The sequence below is a fragment of the Alligator sinensis genome, unplaced genomic scaffold, assembly GCF_000455745.1.
Source record: "Alligator sinensis unplaced genomic scaffold, ASM45574v1 scaffold692_1, whole genome shotgun sequence".
NCBI lineage: Eukaryota > Metazoa > Chordata > Crocodylia > Alligatoridae > Alligator > Alligator sinensis.
In genome coordinates, this window is record NW_005842238.1 from 1,521,565 (window position 1) to 1,540,356 (window position 18,792).

At 49.7% G+C, this 18,792-nt stretch overlaps 1 protein-coding gene across 1 annotated transcript in view; it reads left to right on the plus strand.

Moving 5' to 3' along the window:
* The window catches only part of CCDC60 (coiled-coil domain containing 60), a 147,293-nt gene that overhangs the window by 78,048 nt on the left and 50,453 nt on the right, over positions 1-18,792 (plus strand). The gene's annotated exons all lie outside the window — the stretch shown is intronic.

Consider the following 18,792-nt stretch of genomic DNA (forward strand, 5'->3'; position numbering starts at 1 on the left):
ACCCCTTACTCTCTGGCACTGGAGCCCTGGTGCTGAAACACGTGGCCTGGGTGGCCGTGTGTTTCAGCACCAGGGCAAGGGGCCAACCACAGGTGCTGTAGCAGCCAGAGTGTCTCAGTGGAGGACCCAGCCTCCGGTTGCCTCAGGGCATGGCCTGGAGCTGTGCCCTGCTCTGCTTTTTTAAACTTCAATTTTTTATTTATTTATTTATTTAATGTTTTTTTTTTTTTTAGACCCCTGGATATCCAGGGGTCTAATTTTCTCCACGCGCTGCAAACTTGCAATACGGAGAACATTTTTTTTTGTTCCTGTACATGCCTGTTGCCCCGCCTCAAAGGGGTTTGAGATGGGGCAAGAGGCACATGCGCGCTTGTCTGGACACATGGGGCCAGTCATCATGTGTAATCCAGCCACACATTGGCCTGACCCCATGCACTGGATCCAGTCACATACTGAATGTTTCTATATGTCCTGACTCTGTGTGCCCAAATCTGGCCACAGAGCGACCCCACATGTCATCCCAATCTAGAGTATAGGGCCATGTTATCCAGGGCTACCCACAGGTCCAGAAATTTGGCAGCAGCAAAGCACCAATTGATGTTGCCATCACCCCACTGCTGCCAAATATCTGGATCTGTAAGGATCCCCATGGGCCAGATGGCATGGCTCCACTGGGCCAAGCATCACTGAACTAGGAGAGTGTCACTTTCCATACCTGCTTGATTTTTTTTTTTTTTTTTTGTGGATAATGAGGAACTGCTTTTATATCAGCATTTCCAACTGTTTTATAGACATTAACTACATAAATCTCAGAACAGCCTGGCACATAGTTATGAGACATAAAGGAATTAGTTCAATCATTAAAATGCAGCAACTTCTCAGAGCTCATGTTTTACATGTGTATTATTCCATAGGAGCACCATGTAACTTTAGAAATAGGAAGTGAAAAAGAATACTATATCCAAATGAAGTTGCAACAGCAAAGGCAAAATTTAATTATTGCACTTCAATCTGGCATTAACATTTCTACTCCTTTTTAATAATTGCCAGGAGCTCTTACATGATTACAGGTTGTCAGTATTTCAGTTTCATTATAGATCCAAAAGGTAGCCACACTCTGAAACCATTCAAGGTCAGATATACTTTGCAGTGCTTCCTTTAGCTAGATATTACTTTAAATTCTCTTGAGATCCAAGTTGTAATCTGCTCTGTCTCTCCTTAGTTTAAGTAATCTAAGTGGCTGGATTGCAGGTAATTTTAAATGTTTATTTAGAATGCTTCTGTTGATTTCTGTTTTTAATCCATAGATATAACAGTCTGAAACATTCAGATTGTACTACTTCGGTTACATTTATTGTGGTTATGAAGTATTGCCTTATATTTAATGCAGAGCTGTACTATTGTTACATGGCTTTATTATTACAGAAAATCTTGGTCAAAAGAAAGCTGAGTGGCAATATGAATAATTGCTCTTGCTTTTCATAGAATCATAGAAAATCATTTTCACCACAGAAGATCTGGATTCATACACAGTGGGTGCATCTACACATGCAATTCATTTGAAGCAAAAAACTTTGGAGCAGTCTGAGCCAGAGTAGACTTCACTCCTGGGTGCAGCATCTATACATGTGCTTGGGACAGCAGCAATGTGAGTCGGGGTGGATCAGTTTATGCCAGGACCAGGGATCAGCCCCAGGCTGCCAGTGGTGGTGTTGGGTGGTGGAGGGGCTGGCTGGTCCGGGAGGGCGCCTAGAATGTAGACCCATTTGGCTAGGCAGTAGGCAGGATTCTGGCCACGGGCTGGCTGGGCTGACCAGGTGCAATTTACACCCATGGTCAGTGTCTACACATGCGTTCAATAACAGTTAATTTACCCCACCATAAAATAGTCCTGTCGAGGACAGTACTATCTTATAGCAGTGTGAATTAGTTTACTGTAGCCTAATAGCATCACACGTGTAGACAGTGAAGCTTTACTCCACAGTTAATTAGTCTACTCCACAGTTAAATGCACATGTAGACATGGACAATGCAATAAAATTGGCACATGTAGACATGGACAATGCAATAAAATTGGCAGTGTCCATGTCATATTTACATCAGAGAATTCCCTGTGCAATTTGGCAGGATGTCTAAAGAGCTTTTCCCTGGATTAAAAGAGAATTGCTGCAGATAAAGATTGAAGCGCTTTTGAGAAAATGTACAAAACTGCATTTAGAAATTCTGTGCTGTTCACAGCGTTCAAACAATGCTATATATGTTTTATTTATTTGCAAATTGGCCATAAGTCACAGCAAGGGTGTAAATTCTTACTTTATGGGTGCATCTACACAAGACATATTATGCACCTTAGCCTAGTTTACTGCACAGTAAGGGCACGCATCTACATGTGTGCGCCCTTACTGTGCAGTAAAAATGGCAAATCACAACTGAATTTGACACCTGCAAATGCAGGTGTCAGATTTAGTTGTGAGTACTTAATGCACAGTAACGCACTTGTAGATGCAACCCCGCATGAAGTTTATTGCCGGGTCTGCCTTGCCATTAGGGGCTCGGCCTAAGCCCAGCCCCAGGCCTCCTGGCTGGGAGCCTCTCCTACCCTAGGGCTGGACTGCTCTCTGGCAATTCCTAGCTGCAGGCTATTAAAGCCTGCAGCCATTTTGTACCTTGGGGCACACCATACAGAAGCCTGGTGGCTCCTATGCAATCCCCTGGACCACAGAAGGCCTCATGTGCCCCCCTGGGCAGAACACAGGCTGCCTCTGTCTGGTCTGTCCCCTCTCCAGAGCTACTACATGGCCACAGGTAAGTGTTGCAAAGGGCTGCAGCCTGCTGCCCCCCTTGTCCAGCCATGAGATACCCCCAGGGCTGCTGGCTGGCTGTCTCTGGCAGCAAGGCCAGCACCTGCTCCCTGCTACTGCTCACCCCCAGCAGTGTCTCCTGTCATGTGGTGAAGTGACTCTGCAGAATGGCTCCCAGACCCTGGCTGTGCCCCTGCACTGGGCACTGCTAGTGGCTGTCCTTGGCTGGCATCACAGAGTGGGTGGCCTGCAGGGGCAGAGGAGGGGAGCAGGGTCTGGAGCCATGGCTGCGCAAGGGCCCAGAGAGTTGGCGCAGGACATCATGTCCTCACTATCCTCCCCATTGAGCTCTGGCCCTGCCCACATGCACATGCCCATGCTGATTTGCCTGAGTTCCCAACGGGACCTGGGAGGAGGTTGGTGACCTTGTGGCACTCTGGGGAAGTGCCAAGGTGCTGAAGCCGCTCAAGTGGGGTGGGCGCTCGAATGCCCACATTTATGAGGCTCTGTTGGGCAGCATCCAGGAGCAAGGGCACTCTTTGTTGGTGTGGCAGAGCCGCATTAAAGGCCAACGCCTTGCAGGCACAGTGGATGGCTGTGACCGACAACAACAATTGTCAGTCTGGTCATGTCCTTGAGACCATAGCATTTATGCAGAAGCTGACCTGGATTTTGGTCCTCCGGGTCCCTGCAAGTGTCACCAGCTGGGGTGACCTGCCCAAGCCTTCGCTCCATTCTGACCCCTCTGGTGAGATGTCACTGAAGGAATGGACCTTGGGCCTTCAGTGCCCACCCCACCCTCCTCCCTAGCTGCTGCATTTTCTGGCAGCTTGGGGAGTTCTGGCCAGCGACTGCCTCACCCTTTGTGCGGCTCCAGGCCCTGCCACAAGGAGCAGGTAGCAATATCACTGCTGGCCACCAGCAGTGCCAGCTCCTCCCCAGGGAGGACCCCTGACCAGGCACTGGCCCGCCACACAATGAGGGCCATGGACACCAGGCACAGTCAGTCACCTTTGCCGATGGGGAGGCCCATGCTGAGCTGCCAGCCTCACCATGTGGTAAGTCCCACACTGGAGGAGAATCCTCCCAGTCCCTGCCCCTGTCCCAGCCCCTGCACCCACCCACACTTACCTGGTCCTGGGTTCCATCCCCTACAGCATGAAGAGAGGCAGAACACAGTTCAGAACTTTATTCAGCAGCCAGTGTCCACACAGCTGGGTGGGCACAGCCTCTCACACCCTGAGGCAGGTGTCAATGCCGGCAGCAATGTCCTCTTCAGCAGTGGAGGGTAGCGACACGCAGTGCTAGTGCAGCCACAGATAGCCCTCCAAGCAGTGGCAGACGTTGTGGGGCAGCCTGGGCTTGCCTCCCATGCCGTTGTAGCTCAGGGTCTTAAACAAGGAGCACAGGTGTCCCCAGGGCACCAGGGGGATCAGCAACAGCAGGGTATAGTGGCTTAGGCACCCCTTAGCCAGCACAAACAGCTCATCGTGCACTGTGTGAGGAACACACAGCAGGCGCATGCTTAGGGAGTACTGGTGGCATGAAGGGGAGCCACCCCCGGGGCACCTCCCTGGAGGGGCCCCCAGAGGGGATGGTGGGGGTGCAGTCAGACCCTTGACCCAGGTGCCATGGTCTAGATGGAAGCTCAGCAGAGTGGGTGGCCTGCAGGGGCAGAGGAGGGGAGCAGGGTCTGGAGCCATGGCAGCAGGTGCTACAAGCAACCTGGCCTGTCCTGCCCTGGGAGGCAGGCAGGGTAGGCAGGCTGCCTGTGGCCAGCACCCAGTGGACCACCAGTACCAGAAGAACAAGCAGGGAAGGGAGGCTTGGCTAGCACCCACCTGGACCCAAGTCTGCCCAGTCGACTTACAATGGTCCCTGGGTATCCATGCATAGCCAACACCTGATCTGAGGCCAGGCAGTGTATGGCTTCTGGTGCAGACCATGTTACCTCTAAAATGTTGCAGACTTGCACAAAAGACTTCTGTGTCTCACCTCTGTAGGGTCAGCATGTGAATGCAGGGGAGAGCCTAGCAGGGATGCATGCTTCAGGTCACTGCTACCCAGCGCTGGAGCCAGCTGACTCTGCCAGCGGTGCACGATGGTTAGGACTGTCCTGCTTCAGCGGCTGCTGGTGGTAGCAGAGGAGTGGGAGGTGTGGGCACATGCCTGGTGGGCAGAGAATATCACCAAGGAAACCACCCAGGAGGAGGTGTGGGACCGGATGCAGTGGGAGCACTGGTCATGGGTGGAGGCCCTGGAACCCAACGAACTGCTCTGACAGCAGGTGACTCTCTAGCCCTGGGCAGTGGAGGCCAAAGACACTGACTGCCAGACGTTGAACACCATCCTGGGCCTGGCAGTTGCGTCCATCCCCCTACTGCCCAACCACATCAATGGCCCAGCAGGGCCCCTGGGTCCCACCCACTGCCTCACAGCAGGCTCCCACCGGGGCCTGGGAGGAGGTACTTCAGTGTCTGCTGCCTGCAGGAGCCCCTGGCCTGGCCCCATCCTAGAACAGCTGCCGCCCACCTGGGGTCAGCCCCACAGCCCTCCCCTGTGCCACATGGCCAAGAACCCAGACATGCCTCATAGGGACACTGGCCCTGCACTGGGGTAGCCAGATGGGGAGCTGCCCACCCTCAGGGAGTGCCATCTCAGGTGGCTGCAACATGGCTGCCACCTGCTGGGGTTGTCATGGCCCCTGGACCCATGGGGGAACAGCCCAAGGCTGGGGTATTAGGCGCCTGCCTCTAGGCTATGCCTCCGAGGCCCCCCACCCCACAGTCCCCCACTCTGAGACAGAAAAACAGAGACATCATAAATAGTTTTTATATTGTAAAGTGGGTTTTTTATTGGTGGGTGGAGGGGAGGGGAAGGGAGGGTTTGTTGGGGAGGAATGGGAAGGGGCTCTATGCGTGGAGGGGGGAGGGATGGGGGTGAGTGTTGTGAGGGGAATAAAGCTTTTTTGTTTCAAATATATGCCTGGCCTCAGAGTGGTGCTGGGGGTGGGCAGCAGGGCAGGTGGGTTGGAGTAGGGAGTTTAGGAGGGGATTGGCCAGGGCCTCCTGCACCTGGTGCCCTGGCCCCTGCTGGCAAATGTGTGGCTTTCCTGGGGCCGGGGGGGAGGCTGCTGGGGCCAGCAGGGTGAACACCATGGCTACTGGTAGTCACTGCCAGGGGCAGGGCTGGAGCAGTAGGGCACTGGGCCTCACTGGCAGGGGCATAGGCTGGAGTAGTCATGGCACAGGGATGCAGGGTGGGCAAGGAGGGACCTGCTGCATGCTGGCTGTGCTGGGCATATGGCTTCTGGGCAGGGATGGAGCTGGCCAAGTATCCAAGGGCATGGTTATGTTTCCAAGATGGCTGCAAAATGCTGGCAGCAGGTTTTGGCTTCTAAAAATGACTATTAAGTGTTGGCAGCTAGGGCCAGACCCTGGAGCTCCCCCTGGTGACCACAGGAGTACATGGCAGGGCTGGAGGGGGATGGCACTAAATTTAGTGCGGGGGTAGGCAACGTATTTTGGCCAAAGTGTCAAAAAAACCCATAATGTCTACCTTGGAAGGTGCCTGAATGCCAACACACCGGACCCCGGAGCAGTTGCCTGCAGCCGGCCCACACAGCCCAGTCTCCTGCCTGCAGCCGGCCCACAGAGCCCAGTCTCCTTGCAGCAGGGCTTGCAACATCCCAGCTGCCTGCTGGGAGCAGCCTGGGCTCCGTGGCTGGCAGCAGCTGCTGAGAGCCCAGGCTGGCGGTGGTGTGCCAAGCAAAATGGCCATGCTCGGCACACATGCCAGGGGTTCCTGATCCCTGATTTAGTGCCAAGTCCCTGCACAGTGTAGACACCTGCCAAAAATTTAATCACGACTAATTGCATGTGTAGATATGCCCTATAGTGCCTAGGGTAGGAAATACTTTATCAGTAGTTCCACTCATAGGGAGCTCATATACTAAGAAATTCTTTGTAAATAAGCCTACCTTTGGAATAAGAGCTGACACCTTACATAAATTAAGTGAATGTACATGACTAAATGATATGCACATGGCCAAATATTGGGGAGGAGGGGGTGGCGGGTTTATGGTTTATAATTTGGAGTCATCAGGATTCTGTGAAAGTACTAGTCCTAGAGGGATAGACCCTTAGCTGGTGTATATAGTTTCATGGTTGGAAGGGACCTGAGCAGATCATCAAGTCCAACCCCCTGCCATGGGCAGGAAAGAATGCTGGGGTCAGACTACCCTGGCAAGGTGATTATGTAGCCTCCTTTTGAAGACCCCCAGGGTAGGAGTAAGCACCACTTCCCTTGGAAGTTGGTTCCAAATCCCAGACACCCCGACTGTGAAGTAGTGCTTCCTGATGTCCAGCCTGAACTTACTCTCAGTCAACTTATGGCCGTTAGTCCTAGTTACTCCTGGTAGTGCTCGGGGGAACAGGGTCTCTCCCGTTCCCCGCTGGTCCCCCTTGGTAAGTTTATAGATGGCCACCAGATCCCCTCTCAGCCCTCTCTTGTGGAGGCTGAACAGGTTCAGGTCCCATAGCCTCTCATAGGGCCTGCCCTGCTTTCCCCTGATCATGTGAGTGGCCCTCCTTTGGACCCTCTCAATGCTGCCCACATCCCTCTTGAAGTGCGGCGTCCAGAACTGGACACAGTACTCCAACTGCGGCCTGACCAGTGTCGCATAAAGGCGGAGGATCACCTCCTTCGATCTGCTTGTAATGCATCTGTGGATGCAAGACAAGGTGCAGTTAGCCTTCCTGACCGCATCTCCACATTGGCAGCCCATGTTCATCCTGGAATCAATATTGACTCCAAGTTCCTTTTCTGCCTCTGTGCTGACAAGAAGGGAGTTCCCCAGCCTGTAGGTATGCTGCTGGTTCCTCCTCTCCAGGTGCAGTACCTTGCACTTGTCAGTATTGAAACCCATCCTGTTCTCATCCGCCCACCCCTGTAACCTGTCCAGATCTAGTTGTAGCCTGCTTAGTGTCATCTGCGAACTTGAACAAAGTGCTTTTCACCCCCTCATCCAAGTTGCTGATGAAGATGTTGAACAGTGTGGGCCCAAGGACCAAGCCCTGGGGAACCCCACTGCCCACATCCCTCCAGGTTGAAAATGACCTGTCCACCACCACTCTCTGGGTGTGGCCCTCCAGCCAATTTGCAACTCATCTGACTGTGTAGGCATCGACACCACAGTCGCCGAATTTTTTAATGAGAATGGGGTGAGAGACAGTGTCAAAGGCCTTCCTAAAGTCCAGAAAGACTACGCTCACCACGGCACCTGTGTCCAAGGATTTTGTGACCTTGTCATAGAACGCAACCAGGTTGGTCTGACAGGACCTGCCTCTAATGAACCCATGTTGGTTGCCCCTAAGCATAATCTGCTGGTCCTTCACAGATGTGCTCCTGGATAATTTTTTCAAAGAGCTTCCCCAGGACTGAGGTAAGACTAATGGGCCTATAGTTTCTGGGTCCTCCTGCCTTCCTTTTTGAAAATGGGGACCACATTGGCCCTTTTCCAATCCTCCCGCACCTTGCCAGAGCACCACAATTGCTCAGAGAGCTGTGCCAGGGCTCCCGCAATGGCCTCTGCCAATTCCCTCAGCACCCTTGGGTGGAGATCATCTGGACCTGATGATTTAAACACGTCCAGTCCCTCCAGAAGTTCCCTGACTAGGTCCTCTCTGCCCCCCGGCCCAGCTGTGCCTCTCCTGAGTTCGTCTGGGATCCCAGTGGCGGGGATGTCCCGGTCCCCACTCAGAAATATGGAGGCAAAGAGGTCAGCTTTATCGTCTGGTGCAACCACCAGATTGCCAAGCATGTCCTGCAGGGCCCCCATATTACCCAGTGCCTTCTTTTTACTCCCTATATATTTAAAAAAGGACTTCTTGTTGTCTTTGATCTGGGTCGCTAGTCCCAGTTCCATCTCCACCTTAGCCTTCCTGACTGCCCCACTACAGTCTCGAGCAGTGGAGGTATTATTCTCCTTGGTGATGGCCCCTCCCTTCCATCGGGTGTACGCCTCCTTTTTAGCTTTCAGACGTTCCTGAATGCCTTTGGTGAGCCAAGGGGGCTTTTAAACACTCTTGTCCCCTTTGATTCACATTGGGACCGTCACCCTTTGGGCTCAGAGGATCATCTCCTTAAGGAACGACCACTCATCTTGGACTCCTGACTCCTCTCCTCTACGGGTCCTCAGTGCCTCCCTGACTAATCTCCTTAACCCATTGAAATCGGCCCTCCTGAAGTCAAGGGCTGCTGCCTTGCTGCAGGCCTTTGACACCCTGCGCTGGATCGTGAATTCCAGGAGGCAATGATCACTATTGCCCAGGTGGTCGAGAACCCTCAGTCCAGTCACCAGGTCATCGCCTGTGGCCAGGACGACGTCCAGCAAGTCATTTTCCCTGGTAGGACCGTGCACCTCCTGGGTTACGTGGAGGTCCTGTACCTCAGCTAGGAACCTACATGAGCATTCAGACCTGACTGACTGCTCCTCCCAGCAGATGTCCAGGTAGTTTAGGTCACCCATGATGACCGCATCCCTTGACTTAACTGCCTCTGCAAGCTGACCTGAGAATTCCTGGTTCAGCTCTTCCCCCTGGTTGGGTGGTCTGTAGTAGACACCCACCATTAAGACCCTTTCCCCCCAACCTCCTTGTATTCTAACCCTGAGTGCTTCAGTCTGCCCCTCCTCTGACCCCATGCTGTTTGTTGAGGATGTGTATTGCTCTTTGACGTGGAGCACCACGCCTCCACCTTTCCTCTCCATTCTATCCCACCTGAACAGTCTGTAGCCCTTGATGTTTACTGCCCAGTCATGGGTTGAATCCCACCACATTTCATTGAGCCCCACTATGTCCGAGTTTGTATTAGCTAGCAGGAAGGCAAGTTCCTCCTGCTTGTTCCTCATACTATAAGCATTAGTGTAGAGGCATTTAAGGCCTCCTGTGGGTGTATGCACCACACCCCTGATCCCAGGACTATCCAGACCCCTGCCACTTACCTGGGTACTTCTTGTGCTCATCGCCTGTCTTGCCTGGGAAGTCTTGTCATTTCCCCCTGTGGCCCCATCCCCTGGCAAAGCTAGTTTAAAGCACGCCGTATGAGATCAACCAACCTGGAAGAAAAGACACGCTTGCCTTTAGGGGAGAGGTGAAGCCCATCCCACCCGAGCATACCCCCTGTGCAAAAATGTGGGTCGTTGTCAAAGAACCTGAGGCCTTCCTGGTAGCACCAACTCTGAAGCCACCAGTTGACCACTCCAGTGCAGGCCTCATGGTGCCGTCCACGTCTACTTACCAGGAAAATAGAGGAGAATACCACCTGCGCCCCTCGTCTCCTTGAGCTTGGCTCCCAGGGCCTCGTAGTCCTTCATGATGTAGTATGGACTGCTCCCTGCCACGACATTTGTTCCCACATGGATTAGGACTATAGGGTGCTGGTCCGAGGGTCAAATGAGTTTCGGGATCATTCCTGTAACATCCTGGATCCGAGCACCAGGTAGACAGCAGACCTCACACACCATGGGGTCGGATCGGTAGATGGGACTCTCCATTCCCCTCAGGATGGAGTCTCCGATGACAAGGACTCGGCATTTCTTTCTCATGGTGTTCCGTCTGTATTTGGACTGTGCTGTGTGTAGAGAGGCACCGTCCCCCCAGCAACATCTCCTTTGACCTTCTCTAAGGCTGCCAAGGCCTTGAATCTGTTCCCCAGGTGTCCTGGGGAGCCACCTCCATGCTAGCCCAAGCAGCCCTGGTTCTGGTGGTCACCTTCTTCCATTCCTCAGCTGTGCGTCTCTCCCGGCAGGTCTGCCTGTTGGATAGGATAGCTCCTTTGCAGTCAAGAGCTACAACAGTTTCACCACCTGAGTGAGGATCTGGCCACTCAAGTGCAGTTGGCACACCTTGTTTCTTTTGTAAATTATTCATAATGGATTATGTTTACATACTGTAGATGCTCAGGTGTCAGTGAACTTGGTAAAATTTGATTTATGGGGTCAAATACCTCACTGATATCATTCCTTTGAAGTTAAGTGGTCTAATATATTTAAATTAAATGTAAATATGTTGGTAAATATGTGGTTTGGCTTGACAGTGATAACAAAGTTTCCACTGTTACTGTGACGGGTTCATAATGTCATCCCAAAACCTGATTTATGATCAAGATAAACAGATTAATGGGTATCTTCTATTTTGTGTGAGTCACTCCTAATGGAAAGAAATGCATCAGGAATCTTTAATCTTGGAGTTAAAAGCTCAACTCAGCAATACTTTTATGGAGCTGCATTACAATTAACTGATGACCCAGAGTCCATAAAGGATTTAAAGAGTAATTTAATAAGCATGAAGTTGTACTAAGCACTGAAAATATGCTCACAATCAATTTGCTATATGTGCAGTATGCTACTAGGCTATTCTTTTGTGTATGAGGTTGACCTTTATCTATAATAAATATATTCCTATAGAGAAACCTGAAGCATTCCATTGCAAATTATTAGAACTCAGAAAACTATTTTAATTTTCTTGCTGACAAAGATATTAGCTTACAAAAAATAAGACACATCTTTTCGTCTAAAAGGCAGTTGAAAAAGTGTGTTGTGACTACAGTTGACTGAAGCTCAATTACTGTAATAAATGTATTTGAAATTTCATCTCGATTGCATTTGCATTTTAATGAATGATTCTTACCTACTTGTCAATTTGGCAGCCAGGCTAAATTTATTAAGTTATTGTATAAATTGGGCATTCTGATGCCAGAATTTAAATGCAGAAGTATTTGTTGTACCATTGCAGCAATGTATTTTGAAGAACATTTCTGTATTGTGGGTGTTAATTACCTGTATACTCCAGGTTAGAGTTTATTATGCTTTTCCTCCAGTCACAGCAAAAGTAAGTATATGTTTAAGCTTGTTCCTGACAGGCACAAAAATTAACATCTCTGGTATTATGACTGTTCATTGGTTAATTCGGCAGCTGTTGTAGTTTATATATGCTGTTGTGATTTTTTGGGGGGGTATTTTATTTCTGTAGTAGTATTTGGAAGTTACAGAGAACTCCATTTTTGAGATTGGGACTTCCCCTAAGTCCCACAATAAAGAGTGTGTAGCTGCTCCTGTAGCTTAGTTCAAATGATCACAGATTTTGGCATACAAAATAAAAGCTAATTAATAAGCTTGGTAAATTGTAAAATATTATACTAAATCCCTACCACTCCGGTATTTCTTTCGCTAATGTCATTGAGTATGGAAGCTCTTTTTGTGGGTAACAGAATCTTCCTATTTTTTAATGATCTCTCTTTATCAGTTTGCATTAATTCATTTAATAATCTCACTGTCTGCTGTTATGGGTTTGTAAACCATGACAAAGCCTTTCATTTCAAAGGGTTTTCAAACAAATCCTTACAAAGAGTGGGAGAAACAGTATGAAGGGGGGAAAGCATATATTTACATACAAATATCTTGATAATTGGTGGTGATAAAAGAAAACTATAGGAAAAGCACATGAGAATGAAACAGAAGTTTGTTATTAAACATTTTATATGTCAAGAGTGAACTCTAATGCAAAATCCTGAAGAACAATTAACAAGTCTGATTTTGTTCCAAAATCCTTGTAATTTCCTAAAACACAGTGTTTCTTAATAGGGCCATGACTTTTTTACAGCAGCACTTTTATTTTTTTCCTGAAACAGTACTGAAAGGTCTACCAAAGAAGTGTCTATCTGTAGAGTGACTTGTGTTTGCATTTGCTGGACTAAAAAAAAGGCAAAAGTTAACATCCACAAGTAGTTTATCAAAATGACAGGCAGGTAAGGAGGGAATGATTCTCCTTGAGAACTAGTGAATTAACACCTGCTATTCACTACCTATATGACCTTCATATACTTTAATGCATCTCTGATAAGAAAAGATGGTTATTGCTTCCCAGTAAAATAAACCTCGCCTAGTTTCAGCATAAATCTGCACTGAAATAATCAATACAGCTTGATGACAATCCAAAACCCAGCAACACATTAATTTAGGAGAATATGCCCTATGCCAGGGGGCGGTTGCTCTTGTCTGACTTGGATCAGGCGCCGCTTGCTAGTCAACATTTTAATCGAAGGCTGCAGAATAATCTTATGCCATATTAATTTCACTGCCACAGTGCACCTTCTCTTTTCTGTCTTTGTCGTCATCCTACAGGGAGTACATTATGACTTCCTCTCTTTTTCTTCTTACTGTAATGCCCTTGTCTGTTGTCTCGCAGTCACTGACAGGCTTCATTGACAACCTTCCTGTTACTGACAATGAAGCCCAGTGACAGAAAGCGGAATTTAGCAGCTACCAGGTGGCTTCAGGGCAGTACTTGTCAGCTTGTGACAATCAAGTTAAGATAGTAAGTGGCCTAGTGGCCAATAAGATGCTGTAAGGTATAATTAAGCAAGAGATAACTTTACCTGAGGAGCAGGCAAAGCCATGCTGAGTTCAACATATTTAATATTAAACTAATGTTGATCTGACTGTGAGACACCAGGAATGACTAATGGCATAAATCTCTCTCAGTTCTTAATGTTGGGTGTTAGTGCTTTATTATCACATGGCAGAAGAACATACTAATTGTGCTAATGATCAGTAAGTTTCCATGACCTTGTGTGAATGGAAAGGAATTTGTAACTTTCTGTTGAAATTTACATCCTGAGACTATAGGTAACTAGTTTTCCTGTATCAAATGACAATTACAGTTGCCTCCATAGTATGCTGGACAACTTTCCTACTTGTGCAGGGCAAATCCTGTTTTAGAAGAGGTCCCTCTTGTAAGAATTATGAATTTCTCCAGTATTTTTTAAACTAGATAACCACTGTATGCAACTGAAGGATCTGATTCTTCACTCTTTGATGCCAGTAAGACTCCACTGATCTTAAAAGTAACACATGGTGGAGAATCAGGCTCAGTATATCTACAGTATATCCTGGCTGGCTAAAGGCTCAACCAAAAAGAAGACATAGGCATTGTCTTAATTATGTAGTTTAGCAACTTACATTTCTTACCCAAAAGTGTAAAAATCAGATGCAGAGTTTCAACAGCTAACTTTCTCTGTGAGTCCTGAGGATGTATTTTCAAGGCAGTTATTACAATAGGTCAGCCTAGCTGTCTGTAATAATCTCCTTTTATAGGTCCTTTTTCAGGCCATTTAACAGTTTTCATTTATTCCCTAGATTTCACATCATCTTTCAGTCAGACATGCTGTCAGATCAGTTTCACTTTCCTCTTTAGTCCCCTTCCTCCATCTTAGATGCACACACATTTGGAGACACGTTCATTTAATGATCTACTAGGAAATGTTACTTGGTTTCCTCAGTTTACCCACAACACTCAATATTTTAGTGGAAGAGAAAACACTGTATCTTAGTTTTCACACTAAAAAAAATCACATACATTTCAGCTGACATTTTGTACTATTGTAACAAGAGCCTAGGGCTCCTGTTACCTTAAGAGAGGGGAACAACTGGAAGAGCCTCAGATAGGGGAAGGCTATTCGTTAGGAGCTTCAAAGAAGCAGGCCTCAGGGGCCTGTAAGCTGTGAGTTGCAGAGGTAACTGCTCTGCAATATACAGCTGGAGAGAGCTGTGCATGGGAACCTAGATACTGCTATAGCAGCCAGGCAAGAGCAGTAAGCTGCCACGGGTGAAGCCAGCAAGCCCAATTAAAAAACACCTGTAGCCAATTCAGGGAAGTCACCTGACCAGAAAGGGACAGAGTCTGGGAGATCGATAAACCAGAGCCTGACCCAGGGCAAGTTGTCTAGCCCTGGAACCTGAAAGGAAAAGAGCTCTGCTGAGAGATGGCTCTTGCTGGTGCTACAGGAAGTTGGTCGAAGATAATGGGCAAGAGATGGTGAATATCATGTGGAAGAGAGGGGACTGGCATAAACTGTTCAGAGGTTAGCCCTCCAAAGAGAGCAACGATGAGATACCAGGGCCCAGAATGGGCAGCCTCCAGCCTAATTAAGATTGTAATTACTTAACAGCAAGGTGTGGCAGACAAGATAGGCAGGTGATGTGCCCAGAGGCAGAGAGAGATCAGCACTGGCTGGCTGGGGAGTTCCCACCTTTGCCACAGTGATGGTCTCCCACTGCCTCTGGGCACGTTGCCCTCCTATCTCGTCTGCCACACCTTGCTGTTTAGTAATTACAATCTTAATTAGGTGGGAAGCTACCCATTCTGGGCCCTGGTGTCTAGGGCCTTTAGTACACACTCCTACTTTCCCTTACGTGTGCCATGCCTCGCAGATGTTTCTAACAACTGTGTAAAGCTACAGCCTAAGGCCAGGCCCAACTCATTGCAGTATTAGTCCTCTCACAACCTGCCCTGTTATGGGCCACACACATACTGCCTCCCTCTCACTGAGGCCTCGCACACTTCACTGTCTCTCTCACAGTCTCTCTCATACTGCCCTTGCTGGGCCTCATTTGTACCACCCCTCCTTTTGCCCGGGGCCACACACACCCTACCCTCACCTGGAGGGTCCTTGGGCTTGATTCCCTTCACTCCCCAGCCAGCAAGCGCAAGGCCTTTTGGGCATCTCCTGATACCCTCATTCAAGCAAACACTGGGCGGTTTGCAAAATACTGCACAGACTCTGCCCCTGTCTCATAGCCAGGTAACTCCCCCTCCTGCTCTCCATACAGGGCTGCTGATTCGTCCCCTTATTTCTCCACGGCTTCTCCTCTGCTGCCCTCCAATTGACCTCAGGCCCACCTGTGGCCTCAGGCACCTGAAGGCTTACCTGGACCAAATTCGGCCCCTCAAGTTAACAGGACCTCAACTTGAGCCCCCTTTCTCACAGGGCCTCAACTCAATACTCCGCCCCCTTCTCTGGGGCCCAGAGCAAAACACCCCACAGGCTCAGGGAGGTGCCCCTTGACAGCATGCCTGGCCCACAGCTCTCCTTCTGTCCCCAGGGTTTTATACCTTAAAGGTCTCAGGTGCCACCCATGGGCATGCCTGCTCCCCATCTCCCTCTTACTGGGGTCTTGCACCCCAAACGGCCTCAGGTGCCCCGCATGGGCATGCCTGGCCCCACTACCCACTTTGGGCCTTGTGCCCCATCAGGCTCAGGTGTCCTACATAGACATACCTGGCCCTAACTCCCTCTGATGTTACTAGTCACCCACCAGATGGTGGGGGCAGGGGTTATTAAGGCACCCCAAACTTTCAATGGGATGGCCCTTGAACCTGGCATTTGCTGACCCTGCCCCACCACTGGCAGGACCATCAGGCCTCCCTATCCTGGCAGGGTGCAGTTCTAAGTCCAGGACCAGGAGCCTCTAAGCTGTCCCATAGCTCCTGCCCTTACCTCCATGTTGTCTCTGGAGCAGCAGCTCCACCAAGAGATGTTCCTTCCTCAGCACCAGGCAGCAACTGCTGACTCCAGCCCTGCTGGCCTGAGTCATAAGATGGGCGCTCGTCAGGACTGGCCTGCATCTGTCTGCTGCCTGGCCCAGTTCTTAAAGTGGCAGAGCACCATGAGTGCTCTGACACATGCCTTCCCTTGTAAAATGTTACCTGGGGACGGTTTTCCCTGCTGCTCAGCCAACAAGCTCTCACAGAGCTTGCAACCTCCCTTAATGGCGAGCAACCCACTGGTGCTCCACCCCTCTCTCTCTCTCTCTCTCTCCACACACTATATATATATACACACACACACACACACACACACACACACACTATACTATAGTTATCTTTCATCATCGCCAATTATCAAGTTATTTTTATTTATTTATTTATTTGCAAAAGAGAGAGGGAGATGGGAGTGATGGCTGTTGCTGGAGGGGCTGGCAGGCTACCTGGGAAGGAGCCCTGCATTGAGAGGACTATGGCTGTGGCTGAACTAATGCCTGTGACTGCTACACTTGGGACTGCAAGTAAAGAGTGGAAAGCTTACGGTGGGGGGGAGAGAAGGGAGGGAGGTGATGTTTCCACTTAAAGCGGTAGTGTGTTTTTCCTTTGTTGATGTTTGTTTGTCCAAAAGAAAAGGAGTGTGTTAAGCAGTTGCTTGCCCTTTTCTAATATTACACTGGTGGACCAGGCCTGGGACTGTACAGATGGTTGGGAGGCCCCATTAGTGTCTGAGGGGCACATGACTGCCTTGAGCCCTGCCAGAGGTCAGGGTCAGGGTCAGGGTCAAGGTACTGACTGGGGCAGTGGGCCTTAAGCCCTAGCAGGGCAAAGACAGAAGCCAGGGAGCTCAATATTTTCCTACAGGGGTAAGAACCAGGGCCAGGGGCCCAAAGTCCATGAGGGATGTTACTGTAGCCCAGGAGAGGCAAGAACCAGGGTCCAGGACTCATAGCTCAAGAGGGGTGAACTCCTAGCCCAAGATGGGCAAGCACTAGGGTTAAGGACCTATAGCCCAAGAGGGCTTGACCACTGCCAGAGAGGGGCAAGAGCCAGGGTCAAGGGCCCATACCTCAGCAAGGGTGAAATTGGCCCAGAAGGGGTAGACAGGAGCCAGGGGCCAGCTGTCCAGAAGGGAAAATTCTGGGGCCAGGAGCCTAAAACAAGAGACGCAAAGGCCAGAGGCCTAGAGAGACTGTTGACCAACATAGCTGGAGCCCAGAAGCCGGGTTTGGGACAGTGGGCTTTGGCTAAGGGACCATCTAACATAGAGGGGTGGAAGCCAGGAAGGTCAAAACCCCAACAAGGAAGGAAAAGCTGAAGGTGGTTTGGTGGCTTTGGGGACAAGTATAGCACTTGAATCATTTTCTCATGTCTCTACACCACATTTAACCATTTTGTTACACATGGTTGTATTCGCTTATTGTACTTTGCAAGATCTTTCATTGTACATGTGCCTTCAAGCAGCGGGCATCGCAGCAGGTGTTGCATAGTTTGGGACTCTCTGCTGGAGTCACAAGTGGTTGAACCAATGGTGTAGCCCCACTTTATTAGTTTCTTGGAGCATCCAACTCTAGTATGTAGGTGGTTAAGTCATCCTTTGCCATGGATGAACCTTTGCCATGGTTCATCAGCCCCTGGTTGCAAGGACTTGGCCACTGAAATGTCCATTTTTTCACTGTCAGGTATTTTTTCTCTTCAGCCTCTCATTCCACATCTGTAGTTTTGTCTCCATGGCTATGGCATTCAGAGGTTGGGAGCTGGTGAGGAAGCTCCAGCATGACTTCAGATGTTTGTGTGCCATGAGATGGTTGTACAGCATGTGTCTCACATCTTCAGTTTGTCTCAATTATTCTATCCCACTTGAATGATGATGCATAACATCTGAGAGATGTGGGCATGGCTATAGGGGAGGTCAGAGGCCATGAATAGCTCATAAGGCATCTGGTATACTGCAAGGTGTGTTCAGGCCAGGAGAGCCCATCTAGCCCAAGAATAGATTGGGATAAGTGGGATCCAAGAGGGATCCACTAACCAGAAGACAGGCCAAGACTTATTCTAAGACTCTTGGGCAACCTCCCTTCCAAATCTATTAAGAATACCAAGGCATGGCAGGAAAGAGCAAAGGGAGGGTAGCTTAAAGGTAGGGCTAGTCAAGAGCCATTTGGTAGGGCTGTGCGAAGCTTCGCTCCGTGATTCAATTTGGCGGAGATTCAGCCCAATTCGGGACCGAATCTCTGAATCCGAATCAAATCAGAGAACCCTTTAATCTCTCTGAGTCAAGTCGGACAGATTCAGCAATTCGGGCATAAATACAGCTTTAAATTATTTTTCTACATACCTCTAGTTAGTAGGGCCTCTGAACGATGCCTTGCTGGGGCAGATTCAGCATCCCACAGAAGCATGGGGGGCTCCCCAGCACACTCGGCAGCAAACCCGGAAGTGGACCAGAAGCACTTCTGGTCCACTTCCTGGTCCACATGGGAGCGTGCAGGGGGGTGCCCCCATGTCCCCCCGGCTCAGCGACTGGTGCCTTCTGGGTCTGGGGAGGGGCACCCAGGCTCCCCCTGCGGCTGATCGCTGGGTCACAGGTGTGTGGGGGGGGGGGGGGG